This window comes from Zea mays, chromosome 7 (genome assembly GCF_902167145.1).
Source record: "Zea mays cultivar B73 chromosome 7, Zm-B73-REFERENCE-NAM-5.0, whole genome shotgun sequence".
NCBI lineage: Eukaryota > Viridiplantae > Streptophyta > Magnoliopsida > Poales > Poaceae > Zea > Zea mays.
The window spans coordinates 117492950-117509543 of NC_050102.1; positions in this window are offsets into that span (position 1 = coordinate 117492950).

The window sequence follows — 16594 nt, forward strand, 5'->3', positions numbered from 1 at the left end:
TTGCAAACTAGTTACAGTTTTACACTCTATATTTGCTTTGGTTTGTGTTGGCATCAATCACCAAAAAGGGGAGGTTGAAAGGGAAATGGGCTTAATCATTTTCTATAATCGATTTTGGTGGTTGACGTCCATCACAAACCACGTGGACAAACTATATGACTATATGATACGTGCAATGTACGATATTATAAGCATGAGAGGTGCAATGTTGCCACGACTTAGCCTACAGGATACTCGAGACCACTATAGGACTATATGATACGTGCATTGACCCTACAACCATGTGTGTGCACGCAAGTGTACCATGAAGTGTTATCAAGTACAAAAGGTTGCACCGGATACTTTAAGTATTCTTGTGTTGTTATGTAATGACAATATTGATTCCATACATCAATCGCTTATCAGTCATGATAGTTATCAATATGTGTCTGGTATACTATCAATAAGTGTCTTAAAATTTATATTTTTTCTAGCATCTTAACTAACTCAAAAGTTATAAATGTCATTGATAGCTACAACTTTAATATATAAAATTAACTTCATCTGTCACCAGGGGCGGACGAACAAAGGGGGCAAAGTGGGCCATGCCCCCCCTCAATTTTTAGAACCCCTTGTATCTAATGTTAAGTATAGAAAAAAATAGAAAATTGGATGGACCAAAACAGTCCCATATGTCTGGGTTTCCTCGTTAGATATGTTTAGTCCTCCTGACTCTTGTCCTCAGTATCAGTCTTGTCGGCGTTTCGAGACCGGGGGGTCCCTAAGCCGACGAGTGAATGTCGCCGCGTGCCCCAGCCCAGATGGGTCGACGCGAGGCCGAGCGCGAAGGGGGGAAGTGAGGTGGCCGGAGACAGGCGTGAGAGAGGTGGAAATCCCGCGGCCTTCGTGTTTGTCCCGCGCCCAGGTCGGGTGCGCTTGCAGTAGGGGGTTACAAGAGTCCACGCGGGAGAGGGAGCGAGCGGCTTCAAGCGAGCGCCTGTCTCGTCCTCGTCCCCGCGCGGCCAACCTTCTCTAAGAGGGCCCTGGTCCTTCCTTTTATAGGCGTAAGGAGAGGATCCAGGTGTACAATGGGGGGTATAGCAGAGTGCTACGTGTCTAGCGGAGGAGAGCTAGCGCCCTAAGTACATGCCGTCGTGGCAGCCAGAGAGATTTTGGCACCCAGCTGGTGTGGTGTCGTGGCCGTCGGAGGAGTGCTGGAGCCTGCCGGAGGGATAGCTGTCGGAGCTGTTGAGTCCTTGTTGACGTCCTCTTGCTTCCGTAAGGGGGCTGAGAGCAGCCGTCGTCACAGAGTATGCGGGGCGCCATCATTGCCTATCTGGCGGAGCGAGCCAGATGGGACGCCGGTCTTGTTCCCCATGGCCCGAGTCAGTTCGGGGCAGGGTGATGATGGCGCCTCCTGTCGACGTGGCTGGTCTGCGCCCTAGGTTGGGCGATGTGGAAGTTCCTCCGAAGCCGAGGTCGAGTCTGTCTTCCGTGGCCGAGGTCGAGTCCGAGCCCCTGGCTCGGGCGAGGCGAAGCCCGTCGGCTGAGGCCAGGGCGGAGTCCGAGCCTTGGGGTCGGGCGAAGCGGAGTTCGTCGTCTTCTGGGGTTGAGCCCGAGTCCGAGCCCTGGGTCGGGCGGAGTGGAGTTCGTCGTCTTCCGGGACTTAGCCCGAGTTCGAGCCCTGAGTCGGGCGGAGCGGAGTTCGTCGTCTTCTGGGGCTGAGCCCGAGTCCGAGCCCTAGGTCGGGCGGAGCGGAGTTCGTCGTCTTCCGGGGCTTAGCCCGAGTCCGAGCCCTGGGTCAGGCGGAGCGGAGTTCACCGTCTTCCGGGGCTTAGCCCGAGTCCGAGCCCTGGGTCGGGCGGAGCGGAGTTCGTCGTCTTCCGGGGCTTAGCCCGAGTCCGAGCCCTGGGTCGGGCGGAGCGGAGTTCGCCGTCTTTCGGGGCTTAGACCGAGTCCGAGCCCTGGGTCGGGCGGAGCGGAGTTTCCTATGGTGCCTGCGGCCGGGCCTGACTGCCTGTCAGCCTCACTCTGTCAAGTGGCACCGCAGTCAGAGCGGCGCAGGTGGCGCTGTCTTTCTGTCAGGCCGGTCAGTGGAGCGGTAAAGTGACGGCGGTCACTTCGGCTCTGCCGGCTGGGGGGCGCGCGTCAGGATAAAGGTGTCAGGCCACCTTTGCATTAAATGCTCCTGCGATTTGGTCGGTCGGTGCGGCGATTTGGTCAGGGTTGCTTCTTGGCGAAGACAGGGCCTCGGGCGAGCCGGAAATATGTTCGCCGCTGGAGGGGGGCCTCGGGCGAGACGGAAATCCTCCGGGGTCGGCTGCCCTTGTCCGAGGCTAGGCTCGGGCGAGGCGTGATCGAGTCCCTCGAATGGACCGATCCCTGACCTAATCGCACCCATCAGGCCTTTGCAGCTTTATGCTGATGGGGGTTACCAGCTGAGAATTAGGAGCCTTGAGGGTACCCCTAATTATGGTCCCCGACAGTAGCCCCCGAGCCTCGAAGGGAGTGTTAGCACTCGCTTGGAGGCTTTCGTCGCACTTTTTTGCAAGGGGACCAGCCTTTCTCGGTTGCGTTTTGTTCCGGTGGGTGCGCGCGAGCGCACCCACCGGGTGTAGCCCCCGAGGCCTCGGAGGAGTGGTTTCATTCCTCCGAGGTCTTAATGCCTCGCGTAATGCTTCGGCTGGTCTGGTTGTCCCTCATGCGAGCTGGTCGTAGCCCGAGTGTACGGTCGGGTCCCAAGTTCTCGGGCTGGTATGTTGACGCTGTCAACGGTTCGGTCGGAGCCGGGTCTGCGAGAGCAGCCCCCGAGCCTCTGCACAGGGCGAGAGGGCGATCAGGGACAGACTCGACTTTTTTACATACGCCCCTGCGTCGCCTTTCCGCAAGGAGGAGGGGGGAGAGCGCCATGTTGCCCTCGATGGGCACCGAACATGGTGTCTCCGGTGAGCTGCAAGCGGGTAATCCGAGTGGACGTCCGTGCCCCATTCGTTAGGGGTCGGCTAGGGGCCCAGAGGCACGCCCAAAAGTACCTACGGGTGATCTGCCGGACCCGGTCCCCTGGCGACGGGGTCCGAGGGCTCGATGCCTCCCTCTGATGGGATTCCGTTACAAGATCGTTCTCGCTGGTCTCGGAAATGTCCTAGGGTACCTCGGGAGCGCAACCCGAGCCTTGGTTATGTATCGAACGTACCCATGGTCATCCCTCGCTCTGTGTCTGAGGCGGCTGTGAACCCTTCGGGGGCCAGCCTTCGAACCCCTGATCAGTAGTGGGCGCGGAACCCGAGTAGCCTGAGGCGGCCGTTGAACCCTTTCGAGGGGCCGGCCTTCGAACCTCTGACTAGTAGTGGGTGTAGAGCCCACGCGATCTGAGGCGGCTGTCGAACCCTTCCAAGGGGCCAGCCTTCGAACCTCTGATCAGTAGGGAGGCTCGGAGCCTCGTTCCTTCACGGGGAAGGATCCTTTTCGGGGTATCCCCCTTTCCCGGTCCCTGTTGCAAGAGAGAGAAAGAGGAAAAAAGGAAAAGGATACGAAATCGAACGACGCGGCGTACCTTTTTTGACACGGTCATTATGGCGAAGGCGAAGCGTCGCCCGCTTCTCCTGCCAGAGGCGCTGCCTGTCCCGCCGCGGAGTTAATGCGACGGGGCGAGTGGTTCACGAGGCGGCCGTTGCGCGTGCGCGAGCCGTTCGAGGAACGGAACACGGGCGCGTTGTCTTCACGCCGTGAGAGAGGGTTCTCTCGTCGCCCCTGGATGGGACGTAGGCTTGGCTGACGACGTGACCGCTGCTCCTGCCCGCCTGCCACTGCCATTACTGCCGGCCCACTTTTGGTCGTATTGACCGTCGCGCCAGGCTGGCGCTGCTGGGTCGTGCGCTGGGTCGCCTCGAGTCGCGGTATTGGTTCCGCAGTCGAGGAGGCGCGGTGGTGGCGCAAGTGGCGATGCAGCTGCATGCACGAAGCATTCGGCGCGCCGATTGTATGACGCGTGGGCTTGGGCCTCCATGCCGGGCGTGTTGGGAGTTGGAGAAGTGCGCCCACTTGGCGCGGTTGCATGCCGCCTGCATGGCTGCCCGCCCTTTCGCCCGCTGGTCTGGGCAAAAGTGGAGAGTCGCTTGTAACCGCTGGGCGGTTGTACGCACCGCGCACGGCGGTTTGGCTTCTTCTGCTCTGAGCCGGCTTGCATGACGTGTGGGACCCAGCCCCCGCGCCGTAGGGGAAGACCTTGGAGCGTGTTGGAGAAGACTCAGCTCGCGACGGCTGGGGACGCAAGTAGGGAGAGTCGCCTTTAAAAGGAGGGTGACCCCCTTGGAAGGCGACCACGTCTTCGCGCTCCCTTATGCATCGTGTCCTTCCACCTTCCAAGCCCCCGGATGGGGGATTCCCGCCGTCTTTCCGCTTCGTCGTCGGAGGAACGCAACTCCGCGGGAGTTGGTACCTTTGAGCCATCATTCGGCTTCAAGGATTTTCATCATGCAGCCCGGTTGCACCCCTCCACCGGCGGTCACCCAAAACGGTGACCTCCAGCCCCTGGATGGGGAGAGGCAAACCGAGCTGTGATCTTGGTCCCGCCCTCAGCCTCGAGGATGTTCGTTATCCTTGCTGGGGCGGGGGGCGAGGCGAGCCGGGGCTCTACCTCCCGCACGGGCCGGCTGGCCACCTCTTCTTCCAGCTTCTGGTGGTGGCAACCATCCTCTAGCTCTGCGGAGGAGACGTCCTCCAGCCATGCCGGGGAAGGCGAACTGTTGTTGCCCAGCTAGGATGCAACATTCCGCCCTCTTCCTCGCTTTCGTGGCGAGGACGGGAGCGAGGACCTGCCGGTGCGCTTTGGAGCGGCCCGCTCTTTGGCTTTAATAGCTAGTTCGCGTCCCTTGAGCGGGAACGCGAACGAGAGCCCTCCGGCGGCCGTGTCCGTCCTGGGACCATGGCTGCTGCTGCAGAGGTCGCTGGCGAGTCCCCCGGTGCTCGTCGCCCCGCAGGCTCCCCGGTGCGGAGGTTGTTCATACCTGTGGGGACGGAACCAGAGTTCCGTCTGTGATGGAACTTCGAATGCCAGTGTTTTTGTTCATTGTGGCTGTCGGGGCCTGAACATGTATGTATTTTTTCCTCATTTTCGAGCACTAAGACTCGCCTGTTGGTTGTCTGAGCCGCTTCACCAAGCGTGAGTCGCCCCGTGTAAAGGTGACGAGTGAGGTATCTGTATCTCGGAGGCGTAGGAGTCCCTCGGCTCGGTCAGCCTTGTTGTCCGAGGCTTCCCTTGCTTAGTTAAAGGAACCCCTCGGCCGCTCTTCGATGAGCCGAGGCCAGGGGTATGAGTGCACCTAGAGGAGGGGGTGAATAGGTGATCCTGTAAAAACTTAACTTATAGCCACAAAAACTTGTTAAGGGTTAGCACAATAATTGCCAAGTGGCTAAAGAGGAGATCTTGCACAATATGACAATCACAAAGAATTTAACACAGGGAAGACACGGTGATTTATCCCGTGGTTCGGCCAAGTACAAAACTTGCCTACTCCACGTTGTGGCGTCCCAACGGACGAGGGTTGCAATCAACCCCTCTCAAGCGGTCCAAAGACCCACTTGAATACCACGGTGTTTTTGCCTTGCTTATCTTTATCCCACTCGCGAGGAATCTCCACAAATTGGAGTCTCTCGCCCTTACACTTAAGATTCACAAAGAAGCACGGAGTAAGGGAGGGAAGCAACACACACAAATCCACAGCGAAATGCGCACACACACGGCCAAGAATCGAGCTCAAAGACTATCTCACAGTTTCTCACAAGAACAGAGCTCGAATCACTTAGAATAACAAACGGATGCGCAAAGACTGAGTGTGGATGATCAAGAATGCTCAAGAGTTGCTTGGTGTTCTCCTCCATGCGCCTAGGGGTCCCTTTTATAGCCCCAAGGCAGCTAGGAGCCGTTGAGAATAAATCTGGAGGGCCATCTTTGCCTTCTGTCGTCGGGCGCACCGGACAGTCCGGTGCACACCGGACAGTGTCCGGTGCCCGATTCCTTTCCTTAATTGGCGAAGCCGACCGTTGCAGATCTGGGAGCCGTTGGCGCACCGGACATGTCCGGTGCACACCGGACAGTCCGGTGCCCCCTTCCGACCGTTGGCTCGGCCACGTGTCCCGCGCAGATCGCGCGGCCGACCGTTGGCCCGGCCGACCGTTGGCTCACCGGACAGTCCGGTGCACACCGGACAGTCCGGTGAATTTTAGCCGTACGCCGTCAGCAAATTCCCGAGAGCGGCCTCTTCGGCCGAGGCAGCCTGGCGCACCGGACACTGTCCGGTGCACCACCGGACAGTCCGGTGCCCCAGACCGAAACGACCTCTTGGCTGTACACAGCCAAGTCTTCTCTTCTCTTCTTCTTTCTGTTTCTAACACTTAGACAAATATATTAGTACACAAAACCAATGTACTAAGACTTAGAAACATACCTTTACCCTAGATTTGCACTTTGTTCATCCATGTGCATTGATTCACATTTAAGCACTTGTGTTGACACTCAATCACCAAAATACTTAGAAATGGCCCAAAGGCACATTTCCCTTTCAATCTCCCCCTTTTTGGTGATTTATGCCAACACAACATAAAGCAACTAGAACAAGTGCAAAATCACTTCAAATAAAACTCAAATTGATTTTGATTCAATTTTGGCATATATGGATCATCCTTTGCCACCACTTGGTTTGTTTTTGCCAATCAAACTCAAACCTCTATTTCTATGTCAAACACACATGTTGAGGCATAAAGAGAGTTATTCCAAAAGAGATTGATCAAAGATTTCAAAAACTCCCCCTATTTCCCATAATCAACACTTCTCCCCACAAGAAGCCAACTTTTGACAATAGAGACAATAAGAGACAATAAAAGCTTTTGACAAAACAAAAACTCTATTCTACTATTTTCAAAATCTCTCAAGTGGTAGCTGATCCATTTATCACTTTGGCCTTTATTTTCTCCCCCTTTGGCATCAAGCACCAAAACGGGATCAATCTTGGCCCTTTAACCCCATTGCCTCACCAAAATCTTCAATAAGAATACAAAGAGGCAATAAGAGTCTAAAGATGAACTTGGAATAAGTTACCCTCTCATCGGAGTGCAGTGGAAGCTTTTCATGGTCCAAGCCCACCTTTTCCCTTTCAATCCTCCTTCGAGACTAAATCATCAAACTCAAGCATATGGTTAGTCTCAAAGGGTCAAGTTGTAACACATCTCCCCCTAAACATGTGCATCACGTTGCAACGGACTTGTGAGGTCCAGGGAGTGTTTGTACAGCTTGAGCACCATAATAAGCAACAAAATGCAAAAAGGAACATGATCAAAAGCATAAATACATGTATGCTACAATTCAATCCAGGTTCCGCGAATCTAAGACATTTAGCTCACTACGCAACCTGCAAAAGGTCTTCTCATCTAGAGGCTTAGTAAAGATATCGGCTAGCTGGTTCTCGGTGCTAACATGAAACACTTCGATATCTCCTTTTGCTGGTGGTCTCTCAAAAAGTGATGCCGGATGTCTATGTGCTTTGTGCGGCTGTGCTCAACAGGATTCTCCGCCATGCGGATAGCACTCTCATTATCACATAGGAGTGGGACTTTGCTCAGATTGTAGCCAAAGTCCCGGAGGGTTTGCCTCATCCAAAGCAGTTGCGCGCAACACTGACCTGCGGCAACGTACTCGGCCTCAGCGGTGGATAGGGCAACGGAGGTTTGTTTCTTAGAGTTCCATGACACCAGGGACCTTCCTAAGAATTGGCACGTCCCCGATGTACTCTTCCTATCGACCTTACATCCAGCATAGTCAGAGTCTGAGTATCCAACTAAGTCAAAGGTAGACCCCTTTGGATACCAGAGCCCGAAGCAAGGCGTAGCAACCAAATATCTAAGAATTCGCTTCACCGCCACTAAGTGACACTCCTTAGGATCGGATTGAAATCTAGCACACATGCATACGCTAAGCATAATATCCGGTCTACTAGCACATAAGTAAAGCAAAGAACCTATCATTGACCGGTATGCTTTTTGATCAACGGACTTACCTCCTTTGTTGAGGTCGGTGTGTCCGTCGGTCCCCATCGGAGTCTTTGCGGGCTTGGCGTCCTTCGTCCCAAACCGCTTTAGCAGATCTTGCGTGTACTTCGTTTGGGAGATGAAGGTGCCGTCCTTGAGTTGCTTTACTTGGAACCCAAGGAAGTAGTTCAACTCGCCCATCATCGACATCTCGAATTTCTGCGTCATCACCCTGCTAAACTCTTCACAAGACTTTTGGTTAGTAGAACCAAATATTATGTCATCGACATAAATTTGGCACACAAACAAATCACCATCACATGTCTTTGTAAAAAGAGTTGGATCGGCTTTCCCAACCTTGAAAGCATTAGCAATTAAAAAGTCTCTAAGGCATTCATACCATGCTCTTGGGGCTTGCTTAAGTCCATAGAGCGCCTTAGAGAGCTTACACACGTGGTCGGGGTACCGTTCATCCTCGAAGCCAGGGGGTTGCTCCACGTACACCTCCTCCTTGATTGGCCCGTTGAGGAAAGCGCTCTTCACATCCATTTGGTACAACCTGAAAGAATGGTGAGCGGCATATGCTAGCAAGATACGAATTGACTCTAGCCTAGCCACAGGAGCAAAAGTCTCCTCAAAGTCCAAACCTGCGACTTGGGCATAACCTTTTGCCACAAGTCGAGCCTTGTTCCTCGTTACCACCCCGTGCTCGTCCTGTTTGTTGCGGAACACCCACTTGGTTCCCACAACATTTTGCTTCGGACGAGGCACCAGTGTCCAAACTTCATTGCGCTTGAAGTTGTTGAGCTCCTCCTGCATGGCCAATACCCAATCTGGATCTAGCAAGGCCTCCTCTACCCTGAAAGGCTCAATAGAAGAGACAAAGGAGTAATGCTCACAAAAATTAACTAATCTAGATCGAGTAGTTACTCCCTTGCTAATATCACCCAGAATTTGGTCGACGGGATGATCCCTTTGAATCATCGCTCGAACTTGGGTTGGAGGTGCCGGTTGCGCTTCTTCCTCCATTCCTTGATCATCTTGTGCTCCCCCTTGATCACACGTCTCCTTTTGATGAACCTGTTCATCGTCTTGAGTTGGGGGATGCACCGTTGTTGAGGAAGAAGGTTGATCTCATTCATCTTGTTCCTGTGGGCCGCACTTCTCCAATCGCCATGGTTCGTATAGCGGCCGCCGGAACATCTTCTTCATCTACATCATCACAATCAACAACTTGCTCTCTTGGAGAGCCATTAGTCTCATCAAATACAACGTCGCTAGAGACTTCAACCAAACCCGATGAGTTGTTGAAGACTCTATACGCCTTTGTATTTGAGTCATAACCTAACAAAAACCCTTCTACAGCTTTGGGAGCAAACTTAGAATTTCTACCTTTCTTCACTAGAATGTAGCACTTGCTCCCAAATACACGAAAGTAAGATACATTGGGTTTGTTACCGGTTAGTAGCTCATACGAAGTCTTCTTGAGGAGGCGATGAAGGTAGACCCTGTTGATGGCGTGGCAAGCCGTGTTCACGGCTTCCGACCAGAAACACTCGGGGGTCTTGAATTCTCCAAGCATTGTCCTCGCCATATCGATTAGCGTCCTGTTCTTCCTCTCTACCACACCATTTTGCTGTGGTGTGTAGGGAGCGGAGAACTCGTGCTTGATCCCTTCCTCCTCAAGGAACTCCTCCACTTGAAGGTTCTTGAATTCGGACCCGTTGTCGCTTCTTATCTTCTTCACCTTGAGCTCAAACTCGTTTTGAGCTCTCCTGAGGAAGCGCTTGAGGGTCCCTTGGGTCTCAGACTTATCCTGCAAAAAGAACACTCAAGTGAAGCGGGAAAGGTCATCAACAATAACTAAACCATACTTACTCCCTCCTATGCTCAGATAGGCGACGGGTCCGAAGAGGTCCATATGCAGCAGCTCCAGGGGTCTTGAAGTGGTCATCACATTCTTGCTGTGATGCGCTCCTCCCACTTGTTTACCTGCTTGACAAGCTGCACAAGGTCTATCTTTTTCGAAATGCACGTTAGTCAAACCTATCACGTGTTCTCCCTTTAGAAGCTTGTGAAGGTTCTTCATCCCCACATGTGCTAAGCGGCGATGCCACAGCCAGCCCATGCTAGTCTTAGCTATTAAGCATGCATCTAGATCGGCCTCTTCTTTTGCAAAATCAACTAAATAAAGTTTGCCGTCTAATACACCCTTAAAAGCTAATGAACCATCGCTTCTTCTAAAGACAGACACATCTACATTTGTAAATAGACAGTTATAACCCATATGACATAATTGACTAACAGATAGCAAATTATATCCAAGACTCTCTACTAAAAATACATTAGAGATAGAATGCTCATTAGAAATTGCAATTTTACCTAACCCTTTTACCTTGCCTTGATTCCCATCACCGAATATAATTGAATCTTGGGAATCCTTATTCTTGACGTAGGAAGTGAACATCTTCTTCTCCCCCGTCATATGGTTTGTGCATCCGCTGTCGATAATCCAGCTTGAACCCCCGGATGCATAAACCTGCAAGGCAAATTTAGGCTTGGGACTTAGGTACCCAACTCATGTTGGGTCCTACAAGGTTAGCACATATATCCTTAGGGACCCAAATGCAAGTTTTATCTCCCTTGCATCTTGCCCCTAATTTCCTAGCAATTACCTTCTTACCCTTTCTACAAATAGCAAAGGGATCATTGCAAGCATAATAAATGGTAGAAGGTTTGTTCACAACTTTTCTAGGAACATGAGCAAAATTTCTCCTAGGCATATGCACAACATTTCTCCTACACATATCTCTATCATGCTTATAGGAAGAACTAGAAGCAAACATGGCATGAGAATCATAAACATGTGAATCATTATGAGCATGTCTCCTATCATGGTATAAGAAAGCATGGTTCCTTTTAGCACTACTAGCCATAGGGGCCTTCCCTTTCTCCTTGACGAAGATGGGAGCCTTATGGCTTGTTAAGTTCTTGGCCTCTCTCTTGAAGCCAAGACCATCCTTAATTGAGGGGTGTCTACCCACCGTGTAGGCATCCCTTGCAAATTTTATTTTATCAACTTCACTCTTGCTAGTCTTAAGTTGAGCATTGAGACTAGCCACTTCATCATTTAGTTTTGAAATTGAAACTAAGTGTTCACTACAAGCATTAACATCAAAATCCTTACACCTAGTGCAAATTGTAATATTTTCAACACAAGAGTTACTTGCTACTTCTAGCTTAGCAGTTAAAACATTAATTTCACCTTTTAAAGAAGAAATGGTTTCATTACAAGTAGAAAGTTCACAAGAAAGTATTCCATTTCTTTTAACTTCTAGAGCAAGTGAATTTTGTGCACTAACAAATTTATCATGTTCTTCATATAAAAGGTCTTCTTGTTTCTCTAAGATTCTATCCTTTTCATTTAAGGCATCAATCAACTCATTAATCTTAGCTATCTTAGTTCTATCCAATCCCTTGAATAAACTAGAGTAATCAATTTCATCCTCACTAGATTCATCATCACTAGAGGAATCATAAGTATTAGCATTACGAGTGATTACCTTCTTTTCCCTTGCCATGAGGCAAGTGTGATGCTCGTTGGGGAAGAGAGCCGATTTGTTGAAGGCAGTGGCGGCGAGTCCTTCGTCGTCGGAGTCGGACGAAGAGCAATCCGAATCCCACTCCTTTCCAAGGTGTGCTTCGCCTTTGGCCTTCTTGTAAACCTTCTTGTTCTCTCTCTTCCCATTTTTCCCTTGCTCCTGGTCACTATCATTTTCGGGACAGTTAGCAATAAAATGACCAAGCTTACCGCATTTGAAGCATGATCGCTTTCCCTTGGTCTTGGCCTTGCTTGGCTGTCCCTTTCGACCTTTTAGCGCCGTCTTGAATCTTTTAATGATGAGGGCCATCTCTTCATCATTAAGACCGGCAGCCTCAATTTGTGCCACCTTGCTGGGTAGCGCCTCCTTGCTCCTTGTTGCCTTGAGAGCAATGGGTTGAGGCTCGTTGATCGGACCATTCAAGGCGTCGTCGACGTATCTTGCCTCCTTGATCATCATCCGCCCGCTTACGAATTTTCCGAGTACCTCCTCGGGCGTCATCTTCGTGTACCTGGGATTCTCACGAATATTGTTCACGAGATGAGGATCAAGAACGGTAAATGACCTGAGCATTAGGCGGACGACATCGTGATCCGTCCAACGCGTGCTTCCGTAGCTCCTTATTTTGTTGATAAGGGTCTTGAGCCGGTTGTAAGTTTGAGTTGGCTCCTCTCCCCTTATCATGGCGAATCGTCCAAGCTCGCCCTCCACCAACTCCATCTTGGTGAGCATGGTGATGTCGTTCCCCTCGTGAGAGATCTTGAGGGTGTCCCATATCTGCTTGGCATTGTCCAAGCCGCTCACCTTATTGTACTCTTCCCTGCACAAGGATGCTAAGAGAACAGTAGTAGCTTGTGCATTTCTATGAATTTGTTCATTTATAAGCATAGGGCTATCCGAGCTATCAAATTTCATTCCATTCTCCACAATCTCCCATATGCTTGGATGGAGAGAGAATAAGTGACTACGCATTTTGTGACTCCAAAATCCGTAGTCCTCCCCATCGAAGTGTGGAGGTTTGCCAAGAGGAATGGAAAGCAAATGCGAATTCGAACTATGTTGAATACGAGAATAATCAAATGAAAAGTTCGAATTGACCGTCTTTTTGTAGTCGTTGTCATCATCCTTTTGGGAAGAAGTAGACTCATCACTATCGTCGTAGTAGATGATCTCCTTGATGCGCCTTGTCTTCTTCTTCTTCCCTTCCTTCCGTCTATGCCCCGAGCCGGAGTCGGTAGGCTTGTCGTCCTTCGGCTCATTGACGAAGGATTCCTTTTCTTTGTCGTTGATCACGATTCCCTTCCCCTTAGGATCCATCTCTTCGGGCGGTAAGTCCCTTTGTGAAGAGAACGACTCTGATACCAATTGAGTGCACCTAGAGGGGGGGTGAATAGGTGATCCTGTAAAAACTTAACTTATAGCCACAAAAACTTGTTAAGGGTTAGCACAATAATTGCCAAGTGGCTAAAGAGGAGATCTTGCACAATATGACAATCACAAAGAATTTAACACAGGGAAGACACGGTGATTTATCCCGTGGTTCGGCCAAGTACAAAACTTGCCTACTCCACGTTGTGGCGTCCCAACGGACGAGGGTTGCAATCAACCCCTCTCAAGCGGTTCAAAGACCCACTTGAATACCACGGTGTTTTTGCCTTGCTTATCTTTATCCCACTCGCGAGGAATCTCCACAAATTGGAGTCTCTCGCCCTTACACTTAAGATTCACAAAGAAGCACGGAGTAAGGGAGGGAAGCAACACACACAAATCCACAGCGAAATGCGCACACACACGGCCAAGAATCGAGCTCAAAGACTATCTCACAGTTTCTCACAAGAACAGAGCTCGAATCACTTAGAATAACAAACGGATGCGCAAAGACTGAGTGTGGATGATCAAGAATGCTCAAGAGTTGCTTGGTGTTCTCCTCCATGCGCCTAGGGGTCCCTTTTATAGCCCCAAGGCAGCTAGGAGCCGTTGAGAATAAATCTGGAGGGCCATCTTTGCCTTCTGTCGTCGGGCGCACCGGACAGTCCGGTGCACACCGGACAGTGTCCGGTGCCCGATTCCTTTCCTTAATTGGCGAAGCCGACCGTTGCAGATCTGGGAGCCGTTGGCGCACCGGACATGTCCGGTGCACACCGGACAGTCCGGTGCCCTTTTCCGACCGTTGGCTCGGCCACGTGTCCCGCGCAGATCGCGCGGCCGACCGTTGGCCCGGCCGACCGTTGGCTCACCGGACAGTCCGGTGCACACCGGACAGTCCGGTGAATTTTAGCCGTACGCCGTCAGCAAATTCCCGAGAGCGGCCTCTTCGGCCGAGGCAGCCTGGCGCACCGGACACTGTCCGGTGCACCACCGGACAGTCCGGTGCCCCAGACCGAAACGACCTCTTGGCTGTACACAGCCAAGTCTTCTCTTCTCTTCTTCTTTCTGTTTCTAACACTTAGACAAATATATTAGTACACAAAACCAATGTACTAAGACTTAGAAACATACCTTTACCCTAGATTTGCACTTTGTTCATCCATGTGCATTGATTCACATTTAAGCACTTGTGTTGACACTCAATCACCAAAATACTTAGAAATGGCCCAAAGGCACATTTCCCTTTCAGGGTAGCGGTGTCAGCGCGAACAGAGGCGGAGTTGGCTCGAAAAGAAGACCTGGTCGGCCGGAGCCTGGCCGGGTCGTCCGTTAGTGGGTCCGACGCCGGAATTGACCTGCCGAGGCCTCGGGTCGGGCTGATGTCCTCGGGGGACAGCTGGCCGAGGCCCTAGGGTGATCGACCGAGCCGCCTGCTCGGGCCGGATCCTCGGAGAAGACCCTGGCGGCGATGGGTCGGGCTTGGTGATGACGCCGTCCTTCAGAGTGGAGGTCTTCGGACCGCGTCGCCGTCCGAGGCTGGGTCGGACTTCGTCGAAGGTGTTGTCGACGCCGGGGGTGCTGCTGCTCCCTTCAAGCGTCAAGATCCGAGCCTGCAGGATCGGATCGTCTTGTAGCGTGTGTTTCCTACGGCCGCCGAGGCCAAATCACGCCCTCGCCGTGTTGTGAAGCTGTGTCTCTTTTCCTCTTGCTTCGAGTACCCGGACTTTTTTGTCGGTAACAGAATTGTTTGTGCGAGCGAGAGCTGGTTCTCACGGAAGGTGATGAGTGAGGTATCCGTATCCCGGAGGCGTAGGAGTCCCTCGGCTCGGTCAGCCTTGCCGCTTACGCGCACTCTTACCCGTCCATGGGGTTCTGTCACCGACGCAGTCAAGAAGGCTCGAAGAATCGCTCCGGCAGAAGAGCTTCCGAGCGTGAAGACTTGTTCGGTCCGCGGAATCACTTATCCGAACGTGAGTTACTTATCGCAGAAGGTGATGAGTGAGGTATCCGTATCCCGGAGGCGTAGGAGTCCCTCGGCTCGGTCAGCCTTGGCTGCTTACGTGTACTCCGCCGTTTTCAGGATCCACTTTCGAAGTAGTCAAAAAGCACGAAAGACATTCTGGCAGAAGGGATCTTTTTTCGAGGAAAAAATTCGACGCAGAGGGGGTTCCCCCCTTTTAGCCCTCGAGGGAGGGTCGGGCTTTGCTGAGGCGAGGCCGACCCTTCCTTGATGACTAAACTTTGCGTGGGAGCGAGGTATGTGAACAACTTGAAAACATCTTAAGGGTAGAAGCGACGTAGCTGTTGGATGTTCCAAGCGTTGTTGTAGACCTCGCCTTGACTGTTGGCCAGCTTGTACGTTCCGGGCTTCAGAACTTTGGCGATGATGGACGGCCCCTCCTAGGGGGGCGTGAGCTTGTGCCGCCCCCGGGCGTCTTGCCGTAGCCGAAGCACCAGGTCGCTCACCTGGAGGTCTCGGGACCAGACCCCTCGGGCGTGGTAGCGTCGCAGGGACTGCTGGTACCGCGCCGAGTGTAGTAAGGCCTTGTCCCGGGCCTCCTCCAGCTGGTCCAACGAGTCCTCTCGACTAGCTTGGTTGCTTTGGTCGGTGTAGGCCCTCGTCCTCGGGGAACCGTATTCTAAGTCTGTGGGCAAGATGGCCTCGGCCCCATAGACTAGAAAGAACGGCGTGAAGCCCGTGGCTCGGCTCGGCGTTGTCCTCAGGCTCCAAACCACCAAGGGGAGTTCCTTCATCCATCGCTTGCCGAACTTGTTGAGGTCGTTTATAGCTGAGGCTTGAGCCCTTGTAGAATCATGCCGTTGGCACGCTCTACTTGCCCATTTGGCATGGGGTGAGCTACGGCGGCCCAGTCCACCCGGATGTGGTGATCCTCGCAGAAGTCCAGGAACTTCCTGCCGGTGAACTAAATGCTGTTGTCGGTGATGATGGAGTTCGGGACCCCGAATCGATGGATGATGTTGGTGAAGAATGCCACCGCCTGCTCGGACCTGATGCTGTTTAGGGGTCGGACCTCGATCCACTTGGAGAATTTGTCGATGGCGACCAACAGGTGCGTGTAGCCCCCGGGTGCCTTCTGCAAGGGGCCGACGAGGTCCAGACCCCACACAGCAAAGGGCCAGGTGATGGGTATTGTCTGTAGAGCCTGAGCGGGCAGGTGGGTCTGCCTTGCGTAGAACTGACACCCTTCGCAGGCGCGGACAATTCTAGTGGCGTCGGCCACCGCCGTGGGCCAGTAGAAGCCTTGTCGGAAAGCATTCCCGACAAGGGCTCGAGGCGCTGCGTGATGGTCGCAAGCCCCCGAGTGTATCTCTCGCAGGAGTTCCTGACCTTCGGCGATGGAGATGCATCGCTGGAGGATGCCGAAGGGGCTGCGGTGGTAGAGCTCCTTCTCATATCCCAGCAGGACGAACGACTTGGCGCGCCGCGCCACCCGCCGAGCTTCGGCTCGGTCGGAGGGTAGCTCTCCTCGGTGGAGATATTCAAGGTACGGGGTCTGCCAGTTTTGATCAGGCGTGACCCCGCTTTGCTCCCCCTCGACGCGCAGCGTCTCGCCCTCGGGGGCAGAGGGTACCTCGGGCTGAGCCGAGGGTGCCTCGGGCCG